The 16,666-nt window shown below is 42.2% G+C and overlaps 1 protein-coding gene and 1 long non-coding RNA gene across 4 annotated transcripts in view; one reads left to right on the top strand and one right to left on the bottom strand.

Moving 5' to 3' along the window:
• LOC138642361 (poly(rC)-binding protein 3-like) overlaps positions 1-16,666 on the top strand; it is a 1,684,203-nt gene that overhangs the window by 1,016,049 nt on the left and 651,488 nt on the right. For all 3 annotated transcript variants that reach the window (XM_069730482.1, XM_069730481.1, XM_069730478.1), the window contains exon 4: positions 9,745-9,792. The gene's annotated coding sequence lies outside the window, so the exon portion shown is untranslated. The remainder of the gene's footprint in view (positions 1-9,744; positions 9,793-16,666) is intronic.
• LOC138642363 (uncharacterized) overlaps positions 1-16,666 on the bottom strand; it is a 312,883-nt gene that overhangs the window by 236,085 nt on the left and 60,132 nt on the right. The gene's annotated exons all lie outside the window — the stretch shown is intronic.

The raw sequence follows: 16,666 nt of genomic DNA, 5'->3' as shown, positions 1-16,666 counted from the left end.
TTCAGGAGACTCTCACATCTCTTCCCAGACTTCATCACCATGAAGGAGGAAGAGAAAACATATATCTTGCTGGGAGAAGAAGAGAGAGCGGTGGAGATAGCAGCGCGGTATGTGAGCGAATGCCATAGACTGCGAGAAAGAGAACTATGATGCCATGGACTATAGCCCCCACAATGGATCTGCCCCATCCACCTCCCCTATGCCATGGACTATAGCCCCCAACCTGGACCTGCCCCATCCACCTCCCCTATGCCATGGACTATAGCCCCCACCCTGGATCTGCCCCATCCATCTCCCCTATGCCATGGACTATAGCCCCCACCCTGGATCTGCCCCATCCACCTCCCCCCACAGCTCCTACCCAACATCCCCTCAGTCCCTATCCCTATTGCCTCTATACACTTGCTTTGGCAAAACTGATGTGTATTTGGTCCTGCCAATAAAGCTTCTTTGAATCTTGAATCATGTATGTAGTATGTTGTATGTAGTATGTATGTAGTATGTATGCAGTATGTATTTAGTATGTATGTAGAATGTAGTATCTATGTAGTATGTATGTATGTAGTATGTATGTAGTATGTATGTGTGTAGTATGTATGTAGTATGTATGTATGTAGTATGTAGTATGTATGTATGAAGTATGTATGTATGCAGTACAGTATGTATGTATGTAGTATGTACAGTATGTAGTATGTAGTATGTATGTAATATGTATGTATGTATGTTGTATGTAGTATGTATGTATGTATGTAGTATGCATTTGGTATGTGTGTAGTATGTGTGTAGTATGTGTGTAGTATGTAGTATGTATGTAGTATGTAATATGTATATAGTATATATGTATGTAGTATGTATGTATGTAGTATGCATGTATGTAGTATGTATGTATGTATGTAGTATGTATTTAGTATGTATGTATGTAGTATGTGTGTAGTATGTATGTATGTAGTATGTAGTATGCATGTAGTATGTATGTATGTATGCAGTATGTATGTAGTATGTGTGTAGTTTTTTTTTTTTACATTTAACACATTAGCCAGATGATGGGACTACTACTCTCCCATCATTGGCTAATGTGTCAATCACTGTCACTGTAGCAGGCATCATCCGATGGGACTTGTAGTCCCATCGGACAATGCCTGCACACACACACAGACCCCCGGCAGCCCGCACAGACCCCCGGCAGGCCGCACAGACCCCCGGCAGCCCGCACAGAGCCCCGGCAGCCCGCACAGAGCCCCGGCAGCCCACACAGAGCCCCGGCAGCCCGCACAGAACCCCAGCAGGCCCGCACAAACCCCCCAGCAGCCCGCACAGATCTCCAGCAGGCCCGCACAGACCCCCAGCAGGCACGCACAGACCCCTGGCAGCCCGCACAGACCCCCGGCCGCCCGCACAGTTCCCCGGCAGGCACGTACAAACCCCCGGCAGCCCGCACAGAGCACCTGCAGGCCCACACAGACCCCCGACAGGCACGCACAGACCCCCAAGAGGTCCTTACAGACCCCCAGCAGGCCCGCACAGACCCCCCACGGTCACGCACAGACCCCGCCTGCACACACACACGCAGTCTCTGCCCACACATCGCCCACACTCCATTATAGTGCATCATTGCACTATGGGAACTTCCGATTCCGGTATCCGATATCGCAAAAGTATCAGAACTCGGTATCGGAATTCCGATAGAGCAAATATCGTCCGATACCCGATATTTGCAGTATCAGAATGCTCAACACTATTTGTGAATACTAGCTCACTGTTGAGGAATTGGAGACTGTTCTTAGTTCAATAATTACACAGGTCTAGTTGGGCTCCCAACAGACATGTTCAAACAATATAGTGATGTTCTGATACCCTACTTGTTGCAAGTTTATAATGATACACTAAAGGAGGGTAGTTTACCACCATCTATGAATGATGCCAGATAAAGATCCACAACTGCCTTATTTATATCACCCAATTAATTGTCAGCAGTCTTAAAAATCCTCAGCAAACTTTTAGCCAACTGATTCTCTAAACTAAAGTGATTACATCTATTATATACCCTGTCTATGCAGGATTTATGCCATATACTGTATGTTCATTGCTTTGAAATTCCAATGGACATATCTTAATTAGTGACGGAGCCAAATTTTTGAAATCTGACCAGCGTCACTTTATGTGGTAATAACTCTGCAACGCTTCAACAAATCCCAGTGATTTTGAGATTGTTTTTTCGTGACACATTATACTTAATGATAACGGTAAATTTAGGTCAATATGTTTTGCTATTTTATACTTTAAAATTTGCACAAATGTTGTCTATTTTGAATAGGGAATGTTAACTCATTTCAAAAAAGGTGTATTTTAATCCATATACTTAACCCCCCCCCCCCCCCCCCTTTTCGTAATATACTTCTAACTTACTCAAGTCATGTACATTTATGTGGAAAATCTTCTAACAATAATTTAAGATTTCATAGTAAAAAAAATTATTTGGACATTTAAGGTTGAGTACTTGCCATTGCATGGCTGAATGTTCGTTATTGCCTTGCTGACTGGCTGAACCAATCTTCTTCTCTGACTCAGCAACAGTCATGAGTTGCTTGTTTAGTTAAGGTGGCTGTTTAGTGTAGACAACTTATTGCCTATCCAGAAGATAGGCGATAACTTATGGATTGGTGGACGTTCAACTGCTGTGAACTACACTGATCGACGTAATAGAGGACTTTTATCTGACTGCTGCTCCATTCATTATGTCTCCACTACAATGAGGCATGATTGATAACGTTGGCTGAGTTGAGTACTCAAAGGGATGAGAGAGAAAATCTGAGAATTCCCAAACACTTGACTGCATAAACTAGTTAATAAAAGCTTTTTATGAAAATGAAAAACTGTACATATTCTTAAAGGTGAAAGCTTCCTCTTCTTTGTAGCATAGTCCTGAAGGTTTTGAAGAACAACTGACTGATACTGAGAACTGTTTATTAATCCCTAGTCCCATAAATCCCATATTACTAGCTCCACAATGCTTCACTGTGGATATTCTGTTCTTTTGATAATATGTAGTGTTGACTTCATGCCAAACATAACTTTTAGAATAATAGCCATAACTTCAAGTTTGATCTAATCAGAGCATAACATGTTTTCCCACAGGTTTTGGCTGGCATGATGTGGGTTTTGGCAAAACATAGCTGGGCTTGGGTGTTTTTCTTTGAAAGAAAATGTTCTGTTTTGCCCACTGGTCAGACTTATGAAGAACACAAGAGGTTGTTGTCACATGTACAGGTCCTTCTCAAAAAATTAGCATATAGTGTTAAATTTCATTATTTACCATAATGTAATGATTACAATTAAACTTTCATATATTATAGATTCATTATCCACCAACTGAAATTTGTCAGGTCTTTTATTGTTTTAATACTGATGATTTTGGCATACAACTCCTGATAACCCAAAAAACCTGTCTCAATAAATTAGCATATTTCACCCATCCAATCAAATAAAAGTGTTTTTTAACCCCTCTGTGACCTTAGATGTACTATCCCGTCGAGGTGCCCTGGGCTTATCTGACCCTGGACGGGATAGTACGTCATAGCCGATCGGCCGCGCTCACGGGGGGAGCGCGGCCGATCGCGGCCGGGTGTCAGCTGCTTATCGCAGCTGACATCCGGCACTATGTGCCAGGAGCGGTCACGGACCGCCCCCGGCACATTAACCCCTGGCACACCGCGATCAAAGATGATCGCGATGTGCCGGCGGTGCAGGGAAGCACCGCGCAGGGAGGGGGCTCCCTGCGGGCTTCCCTGAGCCCCCCGCAGCAACGCGATGTGATCGCGTTGCTGCGAGGGTCTCCTCACCTCCCTCCCTGCTCGAGCCCCGGATCCAAGATGGCCGCGGATCCGGGTCCTGCAGGGAGGGAGGTGGCTTCACAGAGCCTGCTCAGAGCAGGCACTGTGAAGCAGCCTGCACTCCTATCAGATCAGTGATCTGACAGAGTGCTGTGCAAACTGTCAGATCACTGATCTGTGATGTCCCCCCCTGGGACAAAGTAAAAAAGTAAAAAAAAAATTTTCCAAATGTGTAAAAAAAATAAAAAAAAAAATTCCAAAATAATGAAAAAAAAAAATATATATTATTCCCATAAATACATTTCTTCATCTAAATAAAAAAAAAAAAACAATAAAAGTACACATATTTAGTATCGCCACGTCCGTAACGACCCGACCTATAAAACTGTCCCACTAGTCAACCCCTTCAGTAAACACCGTAAGAAAAAAAAAAAAAAAACGAGGCAAAAAACAACGCTTTATTATCATACCGCCGAACAAAAAGTGGAATAACACGCGATCAAAAGGACAGATATAAATAACCATGGTACCGCTGAAAGCATCATATTGTCCCGCAAAAAAAGAGCCGCCATACAGCATCATCAGCAAAAAAATAAAAAAGTTATAGTCCTGAGAATAAAGCGATGCAAAAATAATTATTTTTTCTGTAAAATAGTTTTTATCGTATAAAAGCACCAAACCATAAAAAAATGATATAAATGAGGTATCGCTGTAATCGTACTGACCCGAAGAATAAAACTGCTTTATCAATTTTACCAAACGCGGAACGGTATAAACGCCTCCCCCAATAGAAATTCATGAATAGCTGGCTTTTGGTCATTCTTCCTCACAAAAATCGGAATAAAAAGCGATCAAAAAATGTCACGTGCCCAAAAATGTTTTCAATAAAAACGTCAACTCGTCCCGCAAAAAACAAGACCTCACATGACTCTGTGGACCAAAATATGGAAAAATTATAGCTCTCAAAATGTGGTATTGCAAAAAATATTTTTTGCAATAAAAAGGGTCTTTCAGTGTGTGACGGCTGCCAATCATAAAAATCCGCTAAAAAACTCGCTATAAAAGTAAATCAAACCCCCCTTCATCACCCCCTTAGTTAGGGAAAAATAAAAAAAAATGTATTTATTTCCATTTTCCCATTAGGGCTAGGGTTAGGGCTAGGGCTAGGGTTAGGGCTAGGGTTAGGGCTAGGGTTAGGGCTAGGGTTAGGGCTAGGGCTAGGGTTAGGGTTAGGGCTAGGGTTAGGGCTAGGGTTAGGGCTAGGGCTAGGGTTAGGGCTAGGGTTAGGGCTAGGGCTAGGGTTAGGGTTAGGGCTAGGGTTAGGGCTAGGGTTAGGGCTAGGGTTAGGGCTAGGGTTAGGGTTAGGGCTAGGGTTAGGGCTAGGGTTAGGGTTAGGGTTGGGGCTACAGTTAGGGTTGGGGCTAAAGTTAGGGTTAGGGTTTAGATTACATTTACAGTTGGGAATAGGGTTGGGATTAGGGTTAGGGGTGTGTCAGGGTTAGAGGTGTGGTTAGGGTTACCGTTGGAATTAGGGTTAGGGGTGTGTTTAGATTAGGGTTTCAGTTATAATTGGGGGGTTTACACTGTTTCGGCACATCAGGGGCTCTCCAAACACGACATGGCGTCCGATCTCAATTCCAGCCAATTCTGCGTTGAAAAAGTAAAACAGTGCTCCTTCCCTTCCGAGCTCTCCTGTGTGCCCAAACAGGGGTTTACCCCAACATATGGGGTATCAGCGTACTCAGGACAAATTGGACAACAACTTTTGTGGACCAATTTCTCCTGTTACCCTTGGGAAAATACAAAACTGGGGGCTAAAAAATAATTTTTGTGGGAAAACAAAAAGATTTTTTATTTTCACGGCTCTGCGTTATAAACTGTAGTGAAACACTTGGGGGTTCAAAGTTCTCACAACACATCTAGATAAGTTCATTGAGGGGTCTAGTTTCCAATATGGGGTCACTTGTGGGGGGTTTCTACTGTTTAGGTACATTAGGGGCTCTGCAAACACAATGTGACGCCTGCAGACCAATCCATCTAAGTCTGCATTCCAAATGATGCTCCTTCCCTTCCGAGCCCTGCCATGCGCTCAAACGGTGGTTCCCCCCCACATATCGGGTATCAGCGTACTCAGGACAAATTGGACAACAACATTTAGGGTCCAATTTCTCCTGCTAACCTTGGAAAAATACAAAACTGGGGGCTAAAATATAATTTTTGTGGAAAAAAAAATATTTTTTATTTGCATGGCTCTGCGTTATAAACTGTAGTGAAATACTTGGGGGTTCAAAGCTCTCACAACACATCAAGATGAGTTCCTTAGGGGGTCTACTTTCCAAAATGGTGTCACTTGTGGGGGGTTTCTACTGTTTAGGTACATTAGGGGCTCTGCAAACGCAATGTGACGCCTGCAGACCATTCCATCTAAGTCTGCATTCCAAATGGCGCTCCTTCCCTTCCGAACCCTCCCATGCGCCCAAACGGTGGTTCCCCCCCACATATGGGGTATCAGCGTACTCAGGACAAATTGGACAACAACTTTTGGGGTCCAATTTCTCCTGTTACCCTAGGGAAAATACAAAACTGGGGGCTAAAAAATAATTTTTGTGGGAAAAAAATTTTGTTTTATTTTTATGGCTCTGCATTATAAACTTCTGTGAAGCACTTGGTGGGTCAAAGTGCTCACCACACCTCTAGATAAGTTCCTTAGGGGGTCTACTTTCCAAAATGGTGTCACTTGTGGGGGGTTTCAATGTTTAGGCACATCAGTGGCTCTCCAAACGCAACATGGCGTCCCATCTCAATTTCTGTCAATTTTGCATTGAAAAGTCAAACTGCGCTCCTTCCCTTCTGAGCTCTCCCATGCGCCCAAACAGTGGTTTACTGCCACATATGGGGTATCAGCGTACTCAGGACAAATTGGACAACAACTTTTGAGGTCCAATTTCTTCTCTTACCCTTGGAAAAATAAAAAATTGGGGGCAAAAATATAATTTTTGTGAAAAAATATGATTTTTTATTTTTACGGTTCTGCATTATAAACTTCTGTGAAGCACTTGGTGGGTCAAAGTGCTCACCACACATCCAGATAAGTTCCTTAGGGGGTCTACTTTCCAAAATGGTGTCACTTGTGGGGGGTTTCAATGTTTAGGCACATCAGTGGCTCTCCAAACGCAACATGGCGTCCCATCTCAATTCCTGTCAATTTTGCATTGAAAAGTCAAATAGCGCTCCTTCCCTTCCGAGCTCTCCCATGCGCCCAAACAGTGGTTTACTGCCACATATGGGGTATCAGCGTACTCAGGACAAATTGGACAACAACTTTTTGGGTCCAATTTCTCCTGTTACCCTTGGTAAAATAAAACAAATTGGAGCTGAAGTAAATTTTTTGTGTAAAAAAGTTAAATGTTCATTTTTATTTAAACATTCCAAAAATTCCTATTAAACACCTGAAGGGTTAATAAACTTCTTGAATGTGGTTTTGAGCACCTTGAGGGGTGCAGTTTTTAGAATGGTGTCACACTTGGGCATTTTCTATCATATAGACCCCTCAAAATGACTTCAAATGAGACGTGGTCCCTAAAAAAAAATGGTGTTGTAAAAATGAGAAATTGCTGGTCAACTTTTAACCCTTATAACTCCCTAACAAAAAAAAAAATTGGTTCTAAAATTATGCTGATGTAAAGGAGACATGTGGGAAATGTTACTTATTAAGTATTTTGTGTGACATATCTCTGTGATTTAATTGCATAAATATTCAAAGTTTGAAAATTGCGAAATTTTCAAAATTTTCGCCAAATTTCCGTTTTTTTCACAAATAAACGCAGGTACTATCAAAGAAATTTTACCACTATCATGAAGTACAATATGTCACGAGAAAACAATGTCAGAATCACCAGGATCCGTTGAAGCGTTTCGGAGTTATAACCTCATAAAGGGACAGTGGTCAGAATTGTAAAAATTGGCCTGGTCATTAACGTGCAAACCACCCTTGGGGGTAAAGGGGTTAATAACAAACAAAAAAACCAACAAATAATAATGTTCAGTTATGCACTCAATACTTGGTCGGGAATCCTTTGGCAGAAATGACTGCTTCAATGCGGCGTGGCATGGAGGCAATCAGCCTGTGACACTGCTGAGATGTTATGGAGGCCCAGGATGCTTCAATAGCGGCCTTAAGCTCATCCAGAGTGTTGGGTCTTGCATCTCTCAACTTTCTCTTCACAATATCCCACAGATTCTCTATGTGGTTCAGGTCAGGAGAGTTGGCAGGCCAATTGAGCACAGTAATACCATGGTCAGTAAACCATTTACCAGTGGTTTTGGCACTGTGAGCAGGTGCCAGGTCGTGCTGAAAAATGAAATCTTCATCTCCATAAAGCATTTCAGCCGATGGAAGCATGAAGTGCTCCAAAATCTCCTGATAGCTAGCTGCATTGACCCTGCCCTTGATGAAACACAGTGGACCAACACCAGCAGCTGACATGGCACCCCACACCATCACTGACTGTGGGTACTTGACACTGGACTTCAGGCATTTTGGCATTTCCTTCTCCCCAGTCTTCCTCCAGACTCTGGCACCTTGATTTCCGAATGACATGCAAAATTTGCTTTCATCAGAAAAAAGTACTTGGGACCACTTAGCAACAGTCCAGTGCTGCTTCTCTGTAGCTCAAAAGTGGCTTTACCTGGGGAATGCGGCACCTGTAGCCCATTTCCTGCACACGCCTGTGCACGGTGGCTCTGGATGTTTCCACACCAGACTCAGTCCACTGCTTCCTCAGGTTCCCCAAGGTCTGGAATCGGTCCTTCTCCACAATCTTCCTCAGGGTCCGGTCTCCTCTTCTCGTTGTACAGCGTTTTCTGCCACATTGTTTCCTTTACCACAGACTTACTATTGAGGTGCCTTGATACAGCACTCTGGGAACAGCCTATTTGTTGAGAAATTTCTTTCTGGGTCTTACCCTCTTGCTTGAGGGTGTCAATGATGGCCTTCTTGACATCTGTCAGGTCGCTAGTCTTACCCATGATGGGGGTTTTGAGTAATGAACCAGGCAGGGAGTTTATAAAAGCCTCAGGTATCTTTTGCATGTGTTTAGAGTTAATTAGTTGATTCAGAAGATTAGGGTAATAGGTCGTTTAGAGAACCTTTTCTTGATATGCTAATTTATTGAGACAGGTTTTTTGGGTTATCAGGAGTTGTATGCCAAAATCATCAGTATTAAAACAATAAAAGACCTGACAAATTTCAGTTGGTGGATAATGAATCTATAATATATGAAAGTTTAATTGTAATCATTACATTATGGTAAATAGTGAAATTTAACACTATATGCTAATTTTTTGAGAAGGACCTGTAGTACACAACCTGTACCGTACTTGTCAGAAATTCCAGAAGCCCCTTTAATGTTGTTGTAGGCCTCTTGGTAGCCTCCTGGACCAATTTTTTTTTTGTCATCAATTTTTGAGGGATGTAGAGTTCTAGGTAATTTTACTATTGTGCCAAATTTAAGCCACTTCTTGATAATCATCTTCACAGTGTTCCGCGGTATATCTAGTGCTTGCAAATAATTTTTTCATCCTTCTCTTGACTGATCACTTTCAACAATGGAATCCGTTTGCTGTGTTGTAATATGGTTACAAAAATGGTTACAACAAAGAAAATGTCATGAAAATCCTACTAGAACAGATAAACTGCATATGGGATTAATCAGAATCACTTTAAAAGATAGCAACTGTGTACTGAATACCATGAAGCATGAGTTTTAATGTGGTTGCTATTTCTGAACACAACCACATAGCCAATTATAAGAGTGTTCACACTTATGTAATCACATTATTTTAGTTTTCTTATTTTTATGAGTTGTGATTTTCTTGGTCTCTTACTAATGCCAGTCTTATGTTCATTCTACAGATCACAGCATCACAGGGCAGAGGTGAAGCCTGCGCAAAGTATTCAAAAGTAAGTGATGTAATGAAAACTAAAACTAACATTTTACAACAATATAAAGATGAAAAATAAGTTGCACAAACTAAACTGTGTTATGTTTCAGTTCTACATCTCAATTATGTGAATGGGCATTAGGACGCATTTTTCAACCCTGGCATGTTTTATGGCAAGACTTTTGGAAGGGAAGGGGCTCTTTCTTTCACTTCCTCATCCCTGTCACTCCTCCCACCGGCAATCTGATTGCGGGCTGCTGATGACTGCTGAGGTCAAACAACGGCCTCCTAGTCATCCAGAGTAAAGTGTGGATGGACTCAATGTTTATAATTTGTGATGAGCGAACATGCTCGCCACTACTCGGTACTCGCCCGAGTATCACTATGCTTTGGGTACTTGGTGAGCACTGAGTATTTCCCAGATAATTTGGCGGGAGCTCGGGTCTCCTCCTTTTAATTTTGGCATTTTTTAGAGCACCAATCAGCATGCAGGGATTGTCTGCAATGTACTTGTAATACTGCAGCCATCTTTGTTGTGGATTTATAGTGATTGGCTGGTCGCATAGCGTCATCAGGTCTATAAGAGACCTGGCGCCGCCCTGCTCGGTGCATTCTGCTCTGGACTCAGCTAGTGTAGGGAGAGCTGCTGCTGAGATAGGGCCAGATTCTTACATTTATTAGTTAGTGTGGGTCTACTAGTGTTCAATCCACAAATCCTGATAAACCAACAGTCCTTTTTAGAGCTAATTCGGGAGTACATAGATTGCAGTGCTAGGTAGGCAGGGAAGTCTATGTGTGCATATCCACATCAGTGCAAGGCATGCAGGCACTGTATGTGAGTATATAGATCTCACTGCATACCTCAAAAAGCTCCATTCCTGACTGCTGCTGCATATTTTGTATATATGTAGCTGCAGGTATCTGTGGCAATTTTTTTTTTCTTGCAGCTTATACCTTCTAATTTTATTACAAAGCAATCCATAGCCCCCTTTTTTCTACATTTATTTGTTTGGTCACGCTGCAGACTACAGCCAGGTCATTGCAAGCATGAAAATCTAACAATTTAAAAACATTTTTTTATCCCAGGCGTCAAATGTGAGTGTGCAGAAAAATCTGGCCTTTTTTTAGGTACTATATTATTTTTTTTAGTGTCTTACAACCTTTTTGGATACCATTTTGCTGCCCAAAAAATCTGTAGTTGGCCCAAAAATATTTATATACAGTTCTTATATTTATCACTGTGATTTGTACGTCACGCGCATCGCATATCATTGCGCTAAATATTTTACAATTTTAGTACTCCAATTTTTTTTTAGTGTCATAGCCTACTTATTGACACAATTTTTGGTGGGCCCCCAAAAAAAGACCACATTTTGATCAGTCTGTTATCTCCATCTGACGCCTGGTCTATCTGTGGTCTCCAAATTCTTGCTTTTCAGGCATACATTGCATTTTTTGGTCTGCTAACCTTTGTCTACTCAGTATTTTGTAGTTTAAAACTGTTTTTTTTAAAGGCCACATATTTAAACACAAAAAAGTGCCCAGCACCATAAACACAGAGGACCGTGGAAATCAGGAGAACCTACACAAAATAAGTCCTCCAATAAAAATATAAATATTATTGAATCATGTCTAAAACATATTTAACCCCTTAGTGACAGAGCCAATTTGGTACTTAATGACCGAGCCAATTTTTGCAATTCTGACCACTGTCACTTTATGAGGTTATAACTCTGGAACGCTTCAACGGATCCCGCTGATTCTGAGAATGTTTTTTCGCCACATATTGTACTTCATGATAGTTGTAACATTTCTTCGATATTACTTGCGATTATTTATGAAAAAAAATGGAAATATGGCAAAAAATGTAAAATTTTGCAGTTTTCAAACTTTGTATTTTTATGCCCTTAAATCAGAGAGATATGTCACGAAAAATAGTTAATAAATAACATTACCCACATGTCTACTTTACATCAGCACAATTTTGGAAACTAAATTTTTTTTGTTAGGGAGTTATAAGGGTTAAAAGTTGACCAGCAATTTCTCATTTTTACAACACCATTTTTTTTAGGGACCACATCACATTTGAAGACATTTTGAGGGGTCTATATGATAGAAAATAACGAAGTGTGACACCATTTTAAAACCTACACCCCTCAAGGTTCTCAAAACCACAATCAAGAAGTTTATTATCCCTTTACGTGCTTCACAGGAACTGAAACAATGTGGAAGGAAAAAATGAACATTTAAATTTTTTTTGTAAACATTTTAATTCAGAACCATTTTTTTTATTTTCACAAGGGTAGAAACAGAAATGTAAACATAAATTTTGTTATGCAATTTCTCCTGAATACGCCAATACCCCATATGTGGGAGTAAACCCCTGTTTGGGTGCACCGCAGAACTTGGAAGTGAAGGAGCGCCGTTTGACTTTTTCAATACAGAATTGGCTGGAATTGAGATCGGACACCATGTCACGTTTAGAGAGCCCCTGATGTGCCTAAACAGTGGAAACCCCCCACAAGTGACACCATTTTGTAAACTAGACCCCTTAAGGAACTTATCTAGATGTGTGATGAGCACTTTGAACCTCCATGTGCTTCACAGAAGTTTATAACGTTGAGCCGTGAAAATAAAAAATCGCATTTGTTTACACAAAAATGATCTTTTCGCCCACAAATTCTTATTTTCACAAGGGTAACAGGAGAAATTAGACCACAAAAGTTGTTGTGCGATTTCTCCTGAATATGCCAATACCCCATATGTGGGGGTAAACCACTGTTTGGGTGCACGGCAGGGCTTGGAAGAGAAGGAGCGCCGTTTGACTTTTTCTATGTAGAATTGGCAGGAATTGAGATTGGACGCCATGTCGCGTTTGGAGAGCCCCTGATGTGCCTAAACAGTGGAAACCCCCCACAAGTGACACCATTTTGGAAACTAGACACCTTAAGGAACTTATCTAGATGAGTGATGAGCACTTTGAACCCCCATGTGCTTCACAGAAGTTTATAACGTTGAGCTGTGAAAATAAAAAAATCACATTTTTTCTACAAAAATGATAATTTTGCCCCCAAATTTTTATTTTCACAAGGGTAACAGGAGAAATTAGACCACAAAAGTTGTAGTGCAATTTCTCCTGAATACATCTATACCCAATATGTGGGGGTAAACGACTGTTTGGGCGCACCGCAGAGCTTTGAAGAGGAGGAGTGCCGTTTTACTTTTTCAATGTAGAATTGTCTGGAATTGAGATCGGACGCCATGTCGCGTTTGGAGAGCCCCTGATGTGCCTAAACAGTGGAAACCCCCCACAAGTGACCCCATTTTGGAAACTAGACCTCCATGGAACTTATCTAGATGTGTGGTGAGAACTTTGAATGCCCAAGTGCTTCACAGAAGTTTAGAATGCAGAGTCGTGAAAATAAAAAATATTTTTTTTTCCACAAAAAAGATTTTTAACCCCCAAGTTTTTATTTTCACAAGGGTAACATGAGAAATCTGACCCCAAAAGTTGTTGTCCAATTTGTCCTGAGTATGCTGGTACCCCATATGTGGGGGTAAACCACTGTTTGGGCGCACGGCAGAGCTCGTAAGGAAGGAGCGCCGTTTTGGAATGCAGACTTTGATAGAATGGTCTGCGGGCGTTATGTTGCGTTTGCAGAGCCCCTGATGTACCTAAACAGTAGAAACCCTCCACAAGTGACCCCATTTTGGAAACTAGACCCCCGAAGGAACTTATCTAGATGTGTGGTGAGCACTTTGAATGCCCAAGTGCTTCACAGAAGTTTAGAATGCAGTCGTGAAAATAAAAAAATATTTTTTTTCCACAAAAAAGATTTCATAGCCCCCAAGTTTTTATTTTCACAAGGGTAACAGGAAAAATTGGACCCCAAAAGTTGTTGTCCAATTTATCCCGAGTACGTTGATGCACCATATGTGGGGGTAACCCACTGTTTGGGTGCACGGCAGAGCTCAGAAGAGAGGGAGCACTATTTGACTTTTTGAGCGCAAAATTGGCTGTCGTGTTTGGAGACCCCCTGATGTACCTAAACAGTGGAAACCCCCCAATTCTAGCTCCAACCCTAACCCCAACACAGCCCTAACCCTAATTACTAACCCTAACGATAATCACAACCCTTACCCCAAAACAACCCTAATGTCAACCCTAACCATAACCCTAATCAAAACTCTAAATCCAACACCCCCCTAATCCTAATCTCAACCCTAACCTCAAACCTAACCCTAATCCCAATACACCCCTAATCACAACCCTAACCTTAACCCTAATCCCAAACCTAGCCCTAATCCCAAGCATAATCCTAATGCCAACCCTAACCCTAATACCAACCCTAATCCAAACCCTAACCCTAATCCCAACTCTAACCCTAACTTTAGCCCCAACCCTAGCCCTAACTTTAGCCCCAACCCTAGCCCTAGCCCTAAGGTTACTTTCACACTTGCTCGATTGGCATCCGTCGCAATCCGTCGTTTTGGACAAAAACGGATCCTGCAAATGTGTCCACAGGATGCGGTTTTTGCCCATAGACTTGTATTGCCGACGGATCGTGACGGATGGCCACACGCCGCGTCCGTCGTGCACTGGATCAGTTGTGTTTTGGCGGACCGTCGGCACAAAAAACGTTCAATGTAACTTTTTTTGTACGTCGCGTCCGCAATTTCTAACCGCGCATGCGTGGCCGTAACTCCGCCTCCTCCTCCCCAGGACATAGATTGGGCAGCGGATGCGTTGAAAAACTACATCCGCTGCCCACGTTGTGCACAATTTTCACAACGCGCGTCGGTATGTCGGGCCGACGCATTGCGACGGCCCCGTACCGACGTAAGTGTGAAAGAAGCCTAACCCTAAATTTAGCCCCAACCCTAACCCTAAATTTAGCCCCAACCCTAACCCTAAATTTAGCCCCAACCCTAACCCTAAATTTAGCCCCAACCCTAACCCTAGCCCTAACCCTAGCCCTAACCCTAGCCCTAACCCTAGCCCTAACCCTAGCCCTAACCCTAACCCTAATTTTAGCCCCAACTGCTCTTCTCCTGCCGGCCGGCAGATGGCGACAGATGAATTACACTTTGCTTTTTTTTATTTATTTGCGGTCGCCGGTAAACAGTTAATTACCGGCGATCGCAAAACAGGGGCCGACCCCGATCATGTTCTTTGTGGTCTTGGCTACCCCCGGCAGCCGAGACCCCAAAGATTCTCCCGGTGCCGGCCGGCGGGCGCACTGCGCATGCGCCCGCCATTTTGAAGATGGCGGCGCCCATCGGGAGCCACGAGGAGCACCAGGGGAGACAGGAAAGTATTGGGGGGCTACTTGGGACCCCATTTCTCTGTCCTACCCCTGGCAGCCGAGACCCCGGAGAAAATCCGACTCTGGGGGGCGCTATTTACTTTTTCCACAGCGCCGTTAATTAACGGCGCTGTGGTTTAAGTACCCTTAGCGGCCGCCGTTAAAAGGTCTTGGTCTACTTAGCATTTAGTGGTTTAAGAATTTTTTTTTTTTTAAAAAGGCCACATATTTAAACAGTTTGTTATCTCCATCAGACGCCTGGCATATCTGTGGTGTCAAAATCCTCGCTTTGCAGGCATACATCATATTTTTTAGTCTGCTAGCCTTGCTCTACTCAGTATTTAGTGGTTTAACAATTTTTTTTTTAAAGGCTACATAATTAAACAGTCTGTTATATCCGTCAGACGCCTGATGTATCTGTGGTGTCAAAATCCTCGCGTTGCAGGCATACATTGCATTGTTTTGTCTGCTAGCCTTGGTCTACTCATTATTTTGTGGTTTAATTTTTTTTTTTAAAGGCCACATATTTAAACATTCTGTTATCTCCGTCAGACGCCCTGTGTATCTGTGGTGTCAAAATCCTCATTTTGCAGGCATACATTGTATTATTTTGTCTGTTAGCCTAGGTCTACTCAGTATATAGTGGTTTAATTTTTTTTTTAAATGCCACATATTTAAACAGTCTGTCATCTCCGTCAGACGACTGGTATATCTATGGTGTCAATATGCTTGCTTTTCAGGCATATATTGCTTTGTTTTGTCTGCTAGCCTTGGTCTACTCATTATTTTGTGGTTCAAAATGTTTTTTTTTAAAAGGCCACATATTTTAACAGTCTGTTATCTCCGTCAGACGCTTGGTGTATCTGTGGTCTCCAAATTCTTGCTTTTCAGGCATACATTCAACTTTTTTGTCTGCTAGCCTTGTTCTATACAGTACTTTGTGGTTAAAAAATAAAAAATAAATAAATAAAAAAGACACATATTGAAACAGTCTGTTATCTCCGTTAGACACCCGGTGTATCTGTGGTGTCCAAATCCTTGCTTTTCAGGTATATATTCCAGGTTTTGGTCTGCTACACTTGGTCTATACAGTATTTTTTGGTAAAAAAATTGAAAAAAATGCAGGCCACATATAGTCTGTTATCTCCATCAGACACCTGGTCTATCTGTTGTCTCCAAATCCTTGCTTTTCAGGCATACATTCCACTTTTTAGTCTGCTATCCTTGGTCTATACAGTATTTGTTGGGTAAAAAAAATTAGCAAAATCCAGGCCACATATTAAAGGGACACTGTCACTTGAATTTGGAAGGAACAATCTTCAGCCATGGAGGCGGGGTTTTTGGGTTTTTGATTCACCCTTTCATTCTCTGTCCTCCGTAGTACATGCCTGCACCAGGCAATCTTACCTTGCGCAGGCGTGTACTATGGAGGACAGAGAATGAACTTCAATCCAATATTGCAGCCAGCATGCAGCCAGCGGGTAAGGAAAGGGTGAATCAAAAACCCAAAAACCCCGCCTCCATGGCTGAAGATTGTTCCCTCCAAATTCAGGTGGCAGTGTCCCTTTAAAACAGTCTGTTATGTCA

The sequence above is a fragment of the Ranitomeya imitator genome, chromosome 6 (assembly GCF_032444005.1).
Source record: "Ranitomeya imitator isolate aRanImi1 chromosome 6, aRanImi1.pri, whole genome shotgun sequence".
In the NCBI taxonomy this organism is placed as follows: Eukaryota; Metazoa; Chordata; class Amphibia; order Anura; family Dendrobatidae; genus Ranitomeya; species Ranitomeya imitator.
The sequence above is the reverse complement of the archived record's forward strand: the minus strand, read 5'-3'. Positions and strand labels throughout refer to the sequence as shown.